We start from the raw sequence: 13,175 nt of genomic DNA, 5'->3' as shown, positions 1-13,175 counted from the left end.
TACACGAGACTTTCCAGAGCACCCTGGACCACATCGAGGGACCCAGTGCACTGAAATAATAGTCATTTGCCACGTCAGATGGCTCGTTGGTCTAGGGGTATGATTCCTGCTTTGGGTGCAGGAGGTCCCGGGTTCAAATCCCGGACGAGCCCTAGCGTTTTGTGCAAACTGGTCGCACGTGAGTGGCTGAGTCGACGCAAAATGCTCGGCGTCAGTATCAAATGAAATTCATATTTGATGTGAGCAATTGACACTGATCTGACGTGTGAAGGCGATTACGAAGGTTTTTGGGTACAGATGGTAGCAGATGCATGTTAGTATGTCTTGTTTTTAATGATAAAAAAGTGTTTCCGCCCGGGATCGACACGGGGACCTTCTGCGTGTTAGGCAGACGTGATAACCGCTACACCACGGAAACTACTTGTGTGCGCCTTACATTAGAGACAACTCGTGCTGGTGTTGTCATCGTTACTAAGAAATTAAATAAATGCGCTACTTGCAGAACAAAGGTACATGCAGAAGATCCTCACATGTCGTGGCTCACTGGAGTACAATACGACATAGGCAGGAAAATACTGTTCCCGCCCGGGATCGAACCGGGGACCTTCTGCGTGTGAAGCAGACGTGATAACCGCTACACTACGGAAACTGCGAACGGGAGGAGTCCATCTCCGTTCACTCGCAATTACCTCAGCCTCTCTCCCGTCCGTGAATGCACACGCGACAGTTCTTTTGACAGCCTGGAAACCATCACAGCCAAGGGCTCAAGAAGTCTTCGGGGTGCTCGAGAAGGTGTCTGCCGTAGCACCCCTAACGAAATAGCGGCGTTTCCCGCAGTCGTGATTGCAAATCATAGCAGCAAAAGCAATCACTTTCTTAGCAGCAGGGAGTGCGAGCCCAGCGGCAGCTCTACATGAAGGTACCAATAGCCCAGGAAGGCCGCCGACCGCGGGAATTCGCGCCGCCCCCATCCCGCCAGCCTACACGAGACTTTCCAGAGCACCCTGGACCACATCGAGGGACCCAGTGCACTGAAATAATAGTCATTTGCCACGTCAGATGGCTCGTTGGTCTAGGGGTATGATTCCTGCTTTGGGTGCAGGAGGTCCCGGGTTCAAATCCCGGACGAGCCCTAGCGTTTTGTGCAAACTGGTCGCACGTGAGTGGCTGAGTCGACGCAAAATGCTCGGCGTCAGTATCAAATGAAATTCATATTTGATGTGAGCAATTGACACTGATCTGACGTGTGAAGGCGATTACGAAGGTTTTTGGGTACAGATGGTAGCAGATGCATGTTAGTATGTCTTGTTTTTAATGATAAAAAAGTGTTTCCGCCCGGGATCGACACGGGGACCTTCTGCGTGTTAGGCAGACGTGATAACCGCTACACCACGGAAACTACTTGTGTGCGCCTTACATTAGAGACAACTCGTGCTGGTGTTGTCATCGTTACTAAGAAATTAAATAAATGCGCTACTTGCAGAACAAAGGTACATGCAGAAGATCCTCACATGTCGTGGCTCACTGGAGTACAATACGACATAGGCAGGAAAATACTGTTCCCGCCCGGGATCGAACCGGGGACCTTCTGCGTGTGAAGCACACGTGATAACCGCTACACTACGGAAACTGCGAACGGGAGGAGTCCATCTCCGTTCACTCGCAATTACCTCAGCCTCTCTCCCGTCCGTGAATGCACACGCGACAGTTCTTTTGACAGCCTGGAAACCATCACAGCCAAGGGCTCAAGAAGTCTTCGGGGTGCTCGAGAAGGTGTCTGCCGTAGCACCCCTAACGAAATAGCGGCGTTTCCCGCAGTCGTGATTGCAAATCATAGCAGCAAAAGCAATCACTTTCTTAGCAGCAGGGAGTGCGAGCCCAGCGGCAGCTCTACATGAAGGTACCAATAGCCCAGGAAGGCCGCCGACCGCGGGAATTCGCGCCGCCCCCATCCCGCCAGCCTACACGAGACTTTCCAGAGCACCCTGGACCACATCGAGGGACCCAGTGCACTGAAATAATAGTCACTTGCCACGTCAGATGGCTCGTTGGTCTAGGGGTATGATTCCTGCTTTGGGTGCAGGAGGTCCCGGGTTCAAATCCCGGACGAGCCCTAGCGTTTTGTGCAAACTGGTCGCACGTGAGTGGCTGAGTCGACGCAAAATGCTCGGCGTCAGTATCAAATGAAATTCATATTTGATGTGAGCAATTGACACTGATCTGACGTGTGAAGGCGATTACGAAGGTTTTTGGGTACAGATGGTAGCAGATGCATGTTAGTATGTCTTGTTTTTAATGATAAAAAAGTGTTTCCGCCCGGGATCGACACGGGGACCTTCTGCGTGTTAGGCAGACGTGATAACCGCTACACCACGGAAACTACTTGTGTGCGCCTTACATTAGAGACAACTCGTGCTGGTGTTGTCATCGTTACTAAGAAATTAAATAAATGCGCTACTTGCAGAACAAAGGTACATGCAGAAGATCCTCACATGTCGTGGCTCACTGGAGTACAATACGACATAGGCAGGAAAATACTGTTCCCGCCCGGGATCGAACCGGGGACCTTCTGCGTGTGAAGCAGACGTGATAACCGCTACACTACGGAAACTGCGAACGGGAGGAGTCCATCTCCGTTCACTCGCAATTACCTCAGCCTATCTCCCGTCCGTGAATGCACACGCGACAGTTCTTTTGACAGCCTGGAAACCATCACAGCCAAGGGCTCAAGAAGTCTTCGGGGTGCTCGAGAAGGTGTCTGCCGTAGCACCCCTAACGAAATAGCGGCGTTTCCCGCAGTCGTGATTGCAAATCATAGCAGCAAAAGCAATCACTTTCTTAGCAGCAGGGAGTGCGAGCCCAGCGGCAGCTCTACATGAAGGTACCAATAGCCCAGGAAGGCCGCCGACCGCGGGAATTCGCGCCGCCCCCATCCCGCCAGCCTACACGAGACTTTCCAGAGCACCCTGGACCACATCGAGGGACCCAGTGCACTGAAATAATAGTCATTTGCCACGTCAGATGGCTCGTTGGTCTAGGGGTATGATTCCTGCTTTGGGTGCAGGAGGTCCCGGGTTCAAATCCCGGACGAGCCCTAGCGTTTTGTGCAAACTGGTCGCACGTGAGTGGCTGAGTCGACGCAAAATGCTCGGCGTCAGTATCAAATGAAATTCATATTTGATGTGAGCAATTGACACTGATCTGACGTGTGAAGGCGATTACGAAGGTTTTTGGGTACAGATGGTAGCAGATGCATGTTAGTATGTCTTGTTTTTAATGATAAAAAAGTGTTTCCGCCCGGGATCGACACGGGGACCTTCTGCGTGTTAGGCAGACGTGATAACCGCTACACCACGGAAACTACTTGTGTGCGCCTTACATTAGAGACAACTCGTGCTGGTGTTGTCATCGTTACTAAGAAATTAAATAAATGCGCTACTTGCAGAACAAAGGTACATGCAGAAGATCCTCACATGTCGTGGCTCACTGGAGTACAATACGACATAGGCAGGAAAATACTGTTCCCGCCCGGGATCGAACCGGGGACCTTCTGCGTGTGAAGCAGACGAGATAACCGCTACACTACGGAAACTGCGGACTTGAGGAGTACATCTCCGTTCACTCGCAATTACCTCAGCCTCTCTCCCGTCCGTGAATGCACACGCGACAGTTCTTTTGACAGCCTGGAAACCATCACAGCCAAGGGCTCAAGAAGTCTTCGGGGTGCTCGAGAAGGTGTCTGCCGTAGCACCCCTAACGAAATAGCGGCGTTTCCCGCAGTCGTGATTGCAAATCATAGCAGCAAAAGCAATCACTTTCTTAGCAGCAGGGAGTGCGAGCCCAGCGGCAGCTCTACATGAAGGTACCAATAGCCCAGGAAGGCCGCCGACCGCGGGAATTCGCGCCGCCCCCATCCCGCCAGCCTACACGAGACTTTCCAGAGCACCCTGGACCACATCGAGGGACCCAGTGCACTGAAATAATAGTCATTTGCCACGTCAGATGGCTCGTTGGTCTAGGGGTATGATTCCTGCTTTGGGTGCAGGAGGTCCCGGGTTCAAATCCCGGACGAGCCCTAGCGTTTTGTGCAAACTGGTCGCACGTGAGTGGCTGAGTCGACGCAAAATGCTCGGCGTCAGTATCAAATGAAATTCATATTTGATGTGAGCAATTGACACTGATCTGACGTGTGAAGGCGATTACGAAGGTTTTTGGGTACAGATGGTAGCAGATGCATGTTAGTATGTCTTGTTTTTAATGATAAAAAAGTGTTTCCGCCCGGGATCGACACGGGGACCTTCTGCGTGTTAGGCAGACGTGATAACCGCTACACCACGGAAACTACTTGTGTGCGCCTTACATTAGAGACAACTCGTGCTGGTGTTGTCATCGTTACTAAGAAATTAAATAAATGCGCTACTTGCAGAACAAAGGTACATGCAGAAGATCCTCACATGTCGTGGCTCACTGGAGTACAATACGACATAGGCAGGAAAATACTGTTCCCGCCCGGGATCGAACCGGGGACCTTCTGCGTGTGAAGCAGACGTGATAACCGCTACACTACGGAAACTGCGAACGGGAGGAGTCCATCTCCGTTCACTCGCAATTACCTCAGCCTCTCTCCCGTCCGTGAATGCACACGCGACAGTTCTTTTGACAGCCTGCAAACCATCACAGCCAAGGGCTCAAGAAGTCTTCGGGGTGCTCGAGAAGGTGTCTGCCGTAGCACCCCTAACGAAATAGCGGCGTTTCCCGCAGTCGTGATTGCAAATCATAGCAGCAAAAGCAATCACTTTCTTAGCAGCAGGGAGTGCGAGCCCAGCGGCAGCTCTACATGAAGGTACCAATAGCCCAGGAAGGCCGCCGACCGCGGGAATTCGCGCCGCCCCCATCCCGCCAGCCTACACGAGACTTTCCAGAGCACCCTGGACCACATCGAGGGACCCAGTGCACTGAAATAATAGTCATTTGCCACGTCAGATGGCTCGTTGGTCTAGGGGTATGATTCCTGCTTTGGGTGCAGGAGGTCCCGGGTTCAAATCCCGGACGAGCCCTAGCGTTTTGTGCAAACTGGTCGCACGTGAGTGGCTGAGTCGACGCAAAATGCTCGGCGTCAGTATCAAATGAAATTCATATTTGATGTGAGCAATTGACACTGATCTGACGTGTGAAGGCGATTACGAAGGTTTTTGGGTACAGATGGTAGCAGATGCATGTTAGTATGTCTTGTTTTTAATGATAAAAAAGTGTTTCCGCCCGGGATCGACACGGGGACCTTCTGCGTGTTAGGCAGACGTGATAACCGCTACACCACGGAAACTACTTGTGTGCGCCTTACATTAGAGACAACTCGTGCTGGTGTTGTCATCGTTACTAAGAAATTAAATAAATGCGCTACTTGCAGAACAAAGGTACATGCAGAAGATCCTCACATGTCGTGGCTCACTGGAGTACAATACGACATAGGCAGGAAAATACTGTTCCCGCCCGGGATCGAACCGGGGACCTTCTGCGTGTGAAGCAGACGTGATAACCGCTACACTACGGAAACTGCGAACGGGAGGAGTCCATCTCCGTTCACTCGCAATTACCTGAGCCTCTCTCCCGTCCGTGAATGCACACGCGACAGTTCTTTTGACAGCCTGGAAACCATCACAGCCAAGGGCTCAAGAAGTCTTCGGGGTGCTCGAGAAGGTGTCTGCCGTAGCACCCCTAACGAAATAGCGGCGTTTCCCGCAGTCGTGATTGCAAATCATAGCAGCAAAAGCAATCACTTTCTTAGCAGCAGGGAGTGCGAGCCCAGCGGCAGCTCTACATGAAGGTACCAATAGCCCAGGAAGGCCGCCGACCGCGGGAATTCGCGCCGCCCCCATCCCGCCAGCCTACACGAGACTTTCCAGAGCACCCTGGACCACATCGAGGGACCCAGTGCACTGAAATAATAGTCATTTGCCACGTCAGATGGCTCGTTGGTCTAGGGGTATGATTCCTGCTTTGGGTGCAGGAGGTCCCGGGTTCAAATCCCGGACGAGCCCTAGCGTTTTGTGCAAACTGGTCGCACGTGAGTGGCTGAGTCGACGCAAAATGCTCGGCGTCAGTATCAAATGAAATTCATATTTGATGTGAGCAATTGACACTGATCTGACGTGTGAAGGCGATTACGAAGGTTTTTGGGTACAGATGGTAGCAGATGCATGTTAGTATGTCTTGTTTTTAATGATAAAAAAGTGTTTCCGCCCGGGATCGACACGGGGACCTTCTGCGTGTTAGGCAGACGTGATAACCGCTACACCACGGAAACTACTTGTGTGCGCCTTACATTAGAGACAACTCGTGCTGGTGTTGTCATCGTTACTAAGAAATTAAATAAATGCGCTACTTGCAGAACAAAGGTACATGCAGAAGATCCTCACATGTCGTGGCTCACTGGAGTACAATACGACATAGGCAGGAAAATACTGTTCCCGCCCGGGATCGAACCGGGGACCTTCTGCGTGTGAAGCACACGTGATAACCGCTACACTACGGAAACTGCGAACGGGAGGAGTCCATCTCCGTTCACTCGCAATTACCTCAGCCTCTCTCCCGTCCGTGAATGCACACGCGACAGTTCTTTTGACAGCCTGGAAACCATCACAGCCAAGGGCTCAAGAAGTCTTCGGGGTGCTCGAGAAGGTGTCTGCCGTAGCACCCCTAACGAAATAGCGGCGTTTCCCGCAGTCGTGATTGCAAATCATAGCAGCAAAAGCAATCACTTTCTTAGCAGCAGGGAGTGCGAGCCCAGCGGCAGCTCTACATGAAGGTACCAATAGCCCAGGAAGGCCGCCGACCGCGGGAATTCGCGCCGCCCCCATCCCGCCAGCCTACACGAGACTTTCCAGAGCACCCTGGACCACATCGAGGGACCCAGTGCACTGAAATAATAGTCATTTGCCACGTCAGATGGCTCGTTGGTCTAGGGGTATGATTCCTGCTTTGGGTGCAGGAGGTCCCGGGTTCAAATCCCGGACGAGCCCTAGCGTTTTGTGCAAACTGGTCGCACGTGAGTGGCTGAGTCGACGCAAAATGCTCGGCGTCAGTATCAAATGAAATTCATATTTGATGTGAGCAATTGACACTGATCTGACGTGTGAAGGCGATTACGAAGGTTTTTGGGTACAGATGGTAGCAGATGCATGTTAGTATGTCTTGTTTTTAATGATAAAAAAGTGTTTCCGCCCGGGATCGACACGGGGACCTTCTGCGTGTTAGGCAGACGTGATAACCGCTACACCACGGAAACTACTTGTGTGCGCCTTACATTAGAGACAACTCGTGCTGGTGTTGTCATCGTTACTAAGAAATTAAATAAATGCGCTACTTGCAGAACAAAGGTACATGCAGAAGATCCTCACATGTCGTGGCTCACTGGAGTACAATACGACATAGGCAGGAAAATACTGTTCCCGCCCGGGATCGAACCGGGGACCTTCTGCGTGTGAAGCAGACGTGATAACCGCTACACTACGGAAACTGCGAACGGGAGGAGTCCATCTCCGTTCACTCGCAATTACCTCAGCCTATCTCCCGTCCGTGAATGCACACGCGACAGTTCTTTTGACAGCCTGGAAACCATCACAGCCAAGGGCTCAAGAAGTCTTCGGGGTGCTCGAGAAGGTGTCTGCCGTAGCACCCCTAACGAAATAGCGGCGTTTCCCGCAGTCGTGATTGCAAATCATAGCAGCAAAAGCAATCACTTTCTTAGCAGCAGGGAGTGCGAGCCCAGCGGCAGCTCTACATGAAGGTACCAATAGCCCAGGAAGGCCGCCGACCGCGGGAATTCGCGCCGCCCCCATCCCGCCAGCCTACACGAGACTTTCCAGAGCACCCTGGACCACATCGAGGGACCCAGTGCACTGAAATAATAGTCATTTGCCACGTCAGATGGCTCGTTGGTCTAGGGGTATGATTCCTGCTTTGGGTGCAGGAGGTCCCGGGTTCAAATCCCGGACGAGCCCTAGCGTTTTGTGCAAACTGGTCGCACGTGAGTGGCTGAGTCGACGCAAAATGCTCGGCGTCAGTATCAAATGAAATTCATATTTGATGTGAGCAATTGACACTGATCTGACGTGTGAAGGCGATTACGAAGGTTTTTGGGTACAGATGGTAGCAGATGCATGTTAGTATGTCTTGTTTTTAATGATAAAAAAGTGTTTCCGCCCGGGATCGACACGGGGACCTTCTGCGTGTTAGGCAGACGTGATAACCGCTACACCACGGAAACTACTTGTGTGCGCCTTACATTAGAGACAACTCGTGCTGGTGTTGTCATCGTTACTAAGAAATTAAATAAATGCGCTACTTGCAGAACAAAGGTACATGCAGAAGATCCTCACATGTCGTGGCTCACTGGAGTACAATACGACATAGGCAGGAAAATACTGTTCCCGCCCGGGATCGAACCGGGGACCTTCTGCGTGTGAAGCAGACGAGATAACCGCTACACTACGGAAACTGCGGACTTGAGGAGTCCATCTCCGTTCACTCGCAATTACCTCAGCCTCTCTCCCGTCCGTGAATGCACACGCGACAGTTCTTTTGACAGCCTGGAAACCATCACAGCCAAGGGCTCAAGAAGTCTTCGGGGTGCTCGAGAAGGTGTCTGCCGTAGCACCCCTAACGAAATAGCGGCGTTTCCCGCAGTCGTGATTGCAAATCATAGCAGCAAAAGCAATCACTTTCTTAGCAGCAGGGAGTGCGAGCCCAGCGGCAGCTCTACATGAAGGTACCAATAGCCCAGGAAGGCCGCCGACCGCGGGAATTCGCGCCGCCCCCATCCCGCCAGCCTACACGAGACTTTCCAGAGCACCCTGGACCACATCGAGGGACCCAGTGCACTGAAATAATAGTCATTTGCCACGTCAGATGGCTCGTTGGTCTAGGGGTATGATTCCTGCTTTGGGTGCAGGAGGTCCCGGGTTCAAATCCCGGACGAGCCCTAGCGTTTTGTGCAAACTGGTCGCACGTGAGTGGCTGAGTCGACGCAAAATGCTCGGCGTCAGTATCAAATGAAATTCATATTTGATGTGAGCAATTGACACTGATCTGACGTGTGAAGGCGATTACGAAGGTTTTTGGGTACAGATGGTAGCAGATGCATGTTAGTATGTCTTGTTTTTAATGATAAAAAAGTGTTTCCGCCCGGGATCGACACGGGGACCTTCTGCGTGTTAGGCAGACGTGATAACCGCTACACCACGGAAACTACTTGTGTGCGCCTTACATTAGAGACAACTCGTGCTGGTGTTGTCATCGTTACTAAGAAATTAAATAAATGCGCTACTTGCAGAACAAAGGTACATGCAGAAGATCCTCACATGTCGTGGCTCACTGGAGTACAATACGACATAGGCAGGAAAATACTGTTCCCGCCCGGGATCGAACCGGGGACCTTCTGCGTGTGAAGCAGACGTGATAACCGCTACACTACGGAAACTGCGAACGGGAGGAGTCCATCTCCGTTCACTCGCAATTACCTCAGCCTCTCTCCCGTCCGTGAATGCACACGCGACAGTTCTTTTGACAGCCTGGAAACCATCACAGCCAAGGGCTCAAGAAGTCTTCGGGGTGCTCGAGAAGGTGTCTGCCGTAGCACCCCTAACGAAATAGCGGCGTTTCCCGCAGTCGTGATTGCAAATCATAGCAGCAAAAGCAATCACTTTCTTAGCAGCAGGGAGTGCGAGCCCAGCGGCAGCTCTACATGAAGGTACCAATAGCCCAGGAAGGCCGCCGACCGCGGGAATTCGCGCCGCCCCCATCCCGCCAGCCTACACGAGACTTTCCAGAGCACCCTGGACCACATCGAGGGACCCAGTGCACTGAAATAATAGTCATTTGCCACGTCAGATGGCTCGTTGGTCTAGGGGTATGATTCCTGCTTTGGGTGCAGGAGGTCCCGGGTTCAAATCCCGGACGAGCCCTAGCGTTTTGTGCAAACTGGTCGCACGTGAGTGGCTGAGTCGACGCAAAATGCTCGGCGTCAGTATCAAATGAAATTCATATTTGATGTGAGCAATTGACACTGATCTGACGTGTGAAGGCGATTACGAAGGTTTTTGGGTACAGATGGTAGCAGATGCATGTTAGTATGTCTTGTTTTTAATGATAAAAAAGTGTTTCCGCCCGGGATCGACACGGGGACCTTCTGCGTGTTAAGCAGACGTGATAACCGCTACACCACGGAAACTACTTGTGTGCGCCTTACATTAGAGACAACTCGTGCTGGTGTTGTCATCGTTACTAAGAAATTAAATAAATGCGCTACTTGCAGAACAAAGGTACATGCAGAAGATCCTCACATGTCGTGGCTCACTGGAGTACAATACGACATAGGCAGGAAAATACTGTTCCCGCCCGGGATCGAACCGGGGACCTTCTGCGTGTGAAGCAGACGTGATAACCGCTACACTACGGAAACTGCGGACTTCAGGAGTCCATCTCCGTTCACTCGCAATTACCTCAGCCTCTCTCCCGTCCGTGAATGCACACGCGACAGTTCTTTTGACAGCCTGGAAACCATCACAGCCAAGGGCTCAAGAAGTCTTCGGGGTGCTCGAGAAGGTGTCTGCCGTAGCACCCCTAACGAAATAGCGGCGTTTCCCGCAGTCGTGATTGCAAATCATAGCAGCAAAAGCAATCACTTTCTTAGCAGCAGGGAGTGCGAGCCCAGCGGCAGCTCTACATGAAGGTACCAATAGCCCAGGAAGGCCGCCGACCGCGGGAATTCGCGCCGCCCCCATCCCGCCAGCCTACACGAGACTTTCCAGAGCACCCTGGACCACATCGAGGGACCCAGTGCACTGAAATAATAGTCATTTGCCACGTCAGATGGCTCGTTGGTCTAGGGGTATGATTCCTGCTTTGGGTGCAGGAGGTCCCGGGTTCAAATCCCGGACGAGCCCTAGCGTTTTGTGCAAACTGGTCGCACGTGAGTGGCTGAGTCGACGCAAAATGCTCGGCGTCAGTATCAAATGAAATTCATATTTGATGTGAGCAATTGACACTGATCTGACGTGTGAAGGCGATTACGAAGGTTTTTGGGTACAGATGGTAGCAGATGCATGTTAGTATGTCTTGTTTTTAATGATAAAAAAGTGTTTCCGCCCGGGATCGACACGGGGACCTTCTGCGTGTTAGGCAGACGTGATAACCGCTACACCACGGAAACTACTTGTGTGCGCCTTACATTAGAGACAACTCGTGCTGGTGTTGTCATCGTTACTAAGAAATTAAATAAATGCGCTACTTGCAGAACAAAGGTACATGCAGAAGATCCTCACATGTCGTGGCTCACTGGAGTACAATACGACATAGGCAGGAAAATACTGTTCCCGCCCGGGATCGAACGGGGGACCTTCTGCGTGTGAAGCACACGTGATAACCGCTACACTACGGAAACTGCGAACGGGAGGAGTCCATCTCCGTTCACTCGCAATTACCTCAGCCTCTCTCCCGTCCGTGAATGCACACGCGACAGTTCTTTTGACAGCCTGGAAACCATCACAGCCAAGGGCTCAAGAAGTCTTCGGGGTGCTCGAGAAGGTGTCTGCCGTAGCACCCCTAACGAAATAGCGGCGTTTCCCGCAGTCGTGATTGCAAATCATAGCAGCAAAAGCAATCACTTTCTTAGCAGCAGGGAGTGCGAGCCCAGCGGCAGCTCTACATGAAGGTACCAATAGCCCAGGAAGGCCGCCGACCGCGGGAATTCGCGCCGCCCCCATCCCGCCAGCCTACACGAGACTTTCCAGAGCACCCTGGACCACATCGAGGGACCCAGTGCACTGAAATAATAGTCATTTGCCACGTCAGATGGCTCGTTGGTCTAGGGGTATGATTCCTGCTTTGGGTGCAGGAGGTCCCGGGTTCAAATCCCGGACGAGCCCTAGCGTTTTGTGCAAACTGGTCGCACGTGAGTGGCTGAGTCGACGCAAAATGCTCGGCGTCAGTATCAAATGAAATTCATATTTGATGTGAGCAATTGACACTGATCTGACGTGTGAAGGCGATTACGAAGGTTTTTGGGTACAGATGGTAGCAGATGCATGTTAGTATGTCTTGTTTTTAATGATAAAAAAGTGTTTCCGCCCGGGATCGACACGGGGACCTTCTGCGTGTTAGGCAGACGTGATAACCGCTACACCACGGAAACTACTTGTGTGCGCCTTACATTAGAGACAACTCGTGCTGGTGTTGTCATCGTTACTAAGAAATTAAATAAATGCGCTACTTGCAGAACAAAGGTACATGCAGAAGATCCTCACATGTCGTGGCTCACTGGAGTACAATACGACATAGGCAGGAAAATACTGTTCCCGCCCGGGATCGAACCGGGGACCTTCTGCGTGTGAAGCAGACGTGATAACCGCTACACTACGGAAACTGCGAACGGGAGGAGTCCATCTCCGTTCACTCGCAATTACCTCAGCCTCTCTCCCGTCCGTGAATGCACACGCGACAGTTCTTTTGACAGCCTGGAAACCATCACAGCCAAGGGCTCAAGAAGTCTTCGGGGTGCTCGAGAAGGTGTCTGCCGTAGCACCCCTAACGAAATAGCGGCGTTTCCCGCAGTCGTGATTGCAAATCATAGCAGCAAAAGCAATCACTTTCTTAGCAGCAGGGAGTGCGAGCCCAGCGGCAGCTCTACATGAAGGTACCAATAGCCCAGGAAGGCCGCCGACCGCGGGAATTCGCGCCGCCCCCATCCCGCCAGCCTACACGAGACTTTCCAGAGCACCCTGGACCACATCGAGGGACCCAGTGCACTGAAATAATAGTCATTTGCCACGTCAGATGGCTCGTTGGTCTAGGGGTATGATTCCTGCTTTGGGTGCAGGAGGTCCCGGGTTCAAATCCCGGACGAGCCCTAGCGTTTTGTGCAAACTGGTCGCACGTGAGTGGCTGAGTCGACGCAAAATGCTCGGCGTCAGTATCAAATGAAATTCATATTTGATGTGAGCAATTGACACTGATCTGACGTGTGAAGGCGATTACGAAGGTTTTTGGGTACAGATGGTAGCAGATGCATGTTAGTATGTCTTGTTTTTAATGATAAAAAAGTGTTTCCGCCCGGGATCGACACGGGGACCTTCTGCGTGTTAGGCAGACGTGATAACCGCTACACCACGGAAACTACT

General features: G+C 51.9%; 41 non-coding genes across 41 annotated transcripts; 14 read left to right on the top strand and 27 right to left on the bottom strand.

The window, feature by feature from the left end:
* Window positions 1-80: 80 nt before the first annotated feature.
* On the top strand, window positions 81-152 carry Trnap-ugg (transfer RNA proline (anticodon UGG)). The gene has a single exon. It is a non-coding gene; the product is annotated as a tRNA-Pro (tRNA).
* A 193-nt stretch (window positions 153-345) lies between these two features.
* Window positions 346-418, bottom strand: Trnav-aac (transfer RNA valine (anticodon AAC)). Its single transcript has one exon. It is a non-coding gene; the product is annotated as a tRNA-Val (tRNA).
* A 158-nt stretch (window positions 419-576) lies between these two features.
* Window positions 577-649, bottom strand: Trnav-cac (transfer RNA valine (anticodon CAC)). Its single transcript has one exon. It is a non-coding gene; the product is annotated as a tRNA-Val (tRNA).
* A 412-nt stretch (window positions 650-1,061) lies between these two features.
* Window positions 1,062-1,133, top strand: Trnap-ugg (transfer RNA proline (anticodon UGG)). Its single transcript has one exon. It is a non-coding gene; the product is annotated as a tRNA-Pro (tRNA).
* A 193-nt stretch (window positions 1,134-1,326) lies between these two features.
* On the bottom strand, window positions 1,327-1,399 carry Trnav-aac (transfer RNA valine (anticodon AAC)). Its single transcript has one exon. It is a non-coding gene; the product is annotated as a tRNA-Val (tRNA).
* Window positions 1,400-1,557: 158 nt separating this feature from the next.
* Trnav-cac (transfer RNA valine (anticodon CAC)) lies at window positions 1,558-1,630 on the bottom strand. The gene has a single exon. It is a non-coding gene; the product is annotated as a tRNA-Val (tRNA).
* Window positions 1,631-2,042: 412 nt separating this feature from the next.
* Trnap-ugg (transfer RNA proline (anticodon UGG)) lies at window positions 2,043-2,114 on the top strand. Its single transcript has one exon. It is a non-coding gene; the product is annotated as a tRNA-Pro (tRNA).
* A 193-nt stretch (window positions 2,115-2,307) lies between these two features.
* Window positions 2,308-2,380, bottom strand: Trnav-aac (transfer RNA valine (anticodon AAC)). Its single transcript has one exon. It is a non-coding gene; the product is annotated as a tRNA-Val (tRNA).
* A 158-nt stretch (window positions 2,381-2,538) lies between these two features.
* Trnav-cac (transfer RNA valine (anticodon CAC)) lies at window positions 2,539-2,611 on the bottom strand. The gene has a single exon. It is a non-coding gene; the product is annotated as a tRNA-Val (tRNA).
* A 412-nt stretch (window positions 2,612-3,023) lies between these two features.
* Trnap-ugg (transfer RNA proline (anticodon UGG)) lies at window positions 3,024-3,095 on the top strand. The gene has a single exon. It is a non-coding gene; the product is annotated as a tRNA-Pro (tRNA).
* Window positions 3,096-3,288: 193 nt separating this feature from the next.
* On the bottom strand, window positions 3,289-3,361 carry Trnav-aac (transfer RNA valine (anticodon AAC)). The gene has a single exon. It is a non-coding gene; the product is annotated as a tRNA-Val (tRNA).
* A 158-nt stretch (window positions 3,362-3,519) lies between these two features.
* On the bottom strand, window positions 3,520-3,592 carry Trnav-cac (transfer RNA valine (anticodon CAC)). Its single transcript has one exon. It is a non-coding gene; the product is annotated as a tRNA-Val (tRNA).
* A 412-nt stretch (window positions 3,593-4,004) lies between these two features.
* Trnap-ugg (transfer RNA proline (anticodon UGG)) lies at window positions 4,005-4,076 on the top strand. Its single transcript has one exon. It is a non-coding gene; the product is annotated as a tRNA-Pro (tRNA).
* A 193-nt stretch (window positions 4,077-4,269) lies between these two features.
* Trnav-aac (transfer RNA valine (anticodon AAC)) lies at window positions 4,270-4,342 on the bottom strand. Its single transcript has one exon. It is a non-coding gene; the product is annotated as a tRNA-Val (tRNA).
* A 158-nt stretch (window positions 4,343-4,500) lies between these two features.
* Trnav-cac (transfer RNA valine (anticodon CAC)) lies at window positions 4,501-4,573 on the bottom strand. The gene has a single exon. It is a non-coding gene; the product is annotated as a tRNA-Val (tRNA).
* A 412-nt stretch (window positions 4,574-4,985) lies between these two features.
* Window positions 4,986-5,057, top strand: Trnap-ugg (transfer RNA proline (anticodon UGG)). The gene has a single exon. It is a non-coding gene; the product is annotated as a tRNA-Pro (tRNA).
* A 193-nt stretch (window positions 5,058-5,250) lies between these two features.
* Window positions 5,251-5,323, bottom strand: Trnav-aac (transfer RNA valine (anticodon AAC)). The gene has a single exon. It is a non-coding gene; the product is annotated as a tRNA-Val (tRNA).
* Window positions 5,324-5,481: 158 nt separating this feature from the next.
* Trnav-cac (transfer RNA valine (anticodon CAC)) lies at window positions 5,482-5,554 on the bottom strand. The gene has a single exon. It is a non-coding gene; the product is annotated as a tRNA-Val (tRNA).
* A 412-nt stretch (window positions 5,555-5,966) lies between these two features.
* Window positions 5,967-6,038, top strand: Trnap-ugg (transfer RNA proline (anticodon UGG)). Its single transcript has one exon. It is a non-coding gene; the product is annotated as a tRNA-Pro (tRNA).
* Window positions 6,039-6,231: 193 nt separating this feature from the next.
* Window positions 6,232-6,304, bottom strand: Trnav-aac (transfer RNA valine (anticodon AAC)). Its single transcript has one exon. It is a non-coding gene; the product is annotated as a tRNA-Val (tRNA).
* Window positions 6,305-6,462: 158 nt separating this feature from the next.
* Trnav-cac (transfer RNA valine (anticodon CAC)) lies at window positions 6,463-6,535 on the bottom strand. The gene has a single exon. It is a non-coding gene; the product is annotated as a tRNA-Val (tRNA).
* Window positions 6,536-6,947: 412 nt separating this feature from the next.
* Trnap-ugg (transfer RNA proline (anticodon UGG)) lies at window positions 6,948-7,019 on the top strand. Its single transcript has one exon. It is a non-coding gene; the product is annotated as a tRNA-Pro (tRNA).
* A 193-nt stretch (window positions 7,020-7,212) lies between these two features.
* Window positions 7,213-7,285, bottom strand: Trnav-aac (transfer RNA valine (anticodon AAC)). The gene has a single exon. It is a non-coding gene; the product is annotated as a tRNA-Val (tRNA).
* Window positions 7,286-7,443: 158 nt separating this feature from the next.
* On the bottom strand, window positions 7,444-7,516 carry Trnav-cac (transfer RNA valine (anticodon CAC)). The gene has a single exon. It is a non-coding gene; the product is annotated as a tRNA-Val (tRNA).
* Window positions 7,517-7,928: 412 nt separating this feature from the next.
* Window positions 7,929-8,000, top strand: Trnap-ugg (transfer RNA proline (anticodon UGG)). The gene has a single exon. It is a non-coding gene; the product is annotated as a tRNA-Pro (tRNA).
* A 193-nt stretch (window positions 8,001-8,193) lies between these two features.
* On the bottom strand, window positions 8,194-8,266 carry Trnav-aac (transfer RNA valine (anticodon AAC)). The gene has a single exon. It is a non-coding gene; the product is annotated as a tRNA-Val (tRNA).
* Window positions 8,267-8,424: 158 nt separating this feature from the next.
* Trnav-cac (transfer RNA valine (anticodon CAC)) lies at window positions 8,425-8,497 on the bottom strand. The gene has a single exon. It is a non-coding gene; the product is annotated as a tRNA-Val (tRNA).
* A 412-nt stretch (window positions 8,498-8,909) lies between these two features.
* Trnap-ugg (transfer RNA proline (anticodon UGG)) lies at window positions 8,910-8,981 on the top strand. Its single transcript has one exon. It is a non-coding gene; the product is annotated as a tRNA-Pro (tRNA).
* Window positions 8,982-9,174: 193 nt separating this feature from the next.
* On the bottom strand, window positions 9,175-9,247 carry Trnav-aac (transfer RNA valine (anticodon AAC)). The gene has a single exon. It is a non-coding gene; the product is annotated as a tRNA-Val (tRNA).
* A 158-nt stretch (window positions 9,248-9,405) lies between these two features.
* Window positions 9,406-9,478, bottom strand: Trnav-cac (transfer RNA valine (anticodon CAC)). Its single transcript has one exon. It is a non-coding gene; the product is annotated as a tRNA-Val (tRNA).
* Window positions 9,479-9,890: 412 nt separating this feature from the next.
* Trnap-ugg (transfer RNA proline (anticodon UGG)) lies at window positions 9,891-9,962 on the top strand. Its single transcript has one exon. It is a non-coding gene; the product is annotated as a tRNA-Pro (tRNA).
* A 193-nt stretch (window positions 9,963-10,155) lies between these two features.
* On the bottom strand, window positions 10,156-10,228 carry Trnav-aac (transfer RNA valine (anticodon AAC)). The gene has a single exon. It is a non-coding gene; the product is annotated as a tRNA-Val (tRNA).
* A 158-nt stretch (window positions 10,229-10,386) lies between these two features.
* Trnav-cac (transfer RNA valine (anticodon CAC)) lies at window positions 10,387-10,459 on the bottom strand. The gene has a single exon. It is a non-coding gene; the product is annotated as a tRNA-Val (tRNA).
* A 412-nt stretch (window positions 10,460-10,871) lies between these two features.
* On the top strand, window positions 10,872-10,943 carry Trnap-ugg (transfer RNA proline (anticodon UGG)). The gene has a single exon. It is a non-coding gene; the product is annotated as a tRNA-Pro (tRNA).
* A 193-nt stretch (window positions 10,944-11,136) lies between these two features.
* Trnav-aac (transfer RNA valine (anticodon AAC)) lies at window positions 11,137-11,209 on the bottom strand. Its single transcript has one exon. It is a non-coding gene; the product is annotated as a tRNA-Val (tRNA).
* Window positions 11,210-11,367: 158 nt separating this feature from the next.
* Trnav-cac (transfer RNA valine (anticodon CAC)) lies at window positions 11,368-11,440 on the bottom strand. The gene has a single exon. It is a non-coding gene; the product is annotated as a tRNA-Val (tRNA).
* A 412-nt stretch (window positions 11,441-11,852) lies between these two features.
* On the top strand, window positions 11,853-11,924 carry Trnap-ugg (transfer RNA proline (anticodon UGG)). The gene has a single exon. It is a non-coding gene; the product is annotated as a tRNA-Pro (tRNA).
* A 193-nt stretch (window positions 11,925-12,117) lies between these two features.
* Window positions 12,118-12,190, bottom strand: Trnav-aac (transfer RNA valine (anticodon AAC)). Its single transcript has one exon. It is a non-coding gene; the product is annotated as a tRNA-Val (tRNA).
* A 158-nt stretch (window positions 12,191-12,348) lies between these two features.
* Trnav-cac (transfer RNA valine (anticodon CAC)) lies at window positions 12,349-12,421 on the bottom strand. Its single transcript has one exon. It is a non-coding gene; the product is annotated as a tRNA-Val (tRNA).
* Window positions 12,422-12,833: 412 nt separating this feature from the next.
* Window positions 12,834-12,905, top strand: Trnap-ugg (transfer RNA proline (anticodon UGG)). The gene has a single exon. It is a non-coding gene; the product is annotated as a tRNA-Pro (tRNA).
* A 193-nt stretch (window positions 12,906-13,098) lies between these two features.
* Window positions 13,099-13,171, bottom strand: Trnav-aac (transfer RNA valine (anticodon AAC)). Its single transcript has one exon. It is a non-coding gene; the product is annotated as a tRNA-Val (tRNA).
* Window positions 13,172-13,175: the final 4 nt, after the last annotated feature.

The sequence above is a fragment of the Schistocerca gregaria genome, chromosome 2, assembly GCF_023897955.1.
Source record: "Schistocerca gregaria isolate iqSchGreg1 chromosome 2, iqSchGreg1.2, whole genome shotgun sequence".
In the NCBI taxonomy this organism is placed as follows: domain Eukaryota; kingdom Metazoa; phylum Arthropoda; class Insecta; order Orthoptera; family Acrididae; genus Schistocerca; species Schistocerca gregaria.
The sequence above is the reverse complement of the archived record's forward strand: the minus strand, read 5'-3'. Positions and strand labels throughout refer to the sequence as shown.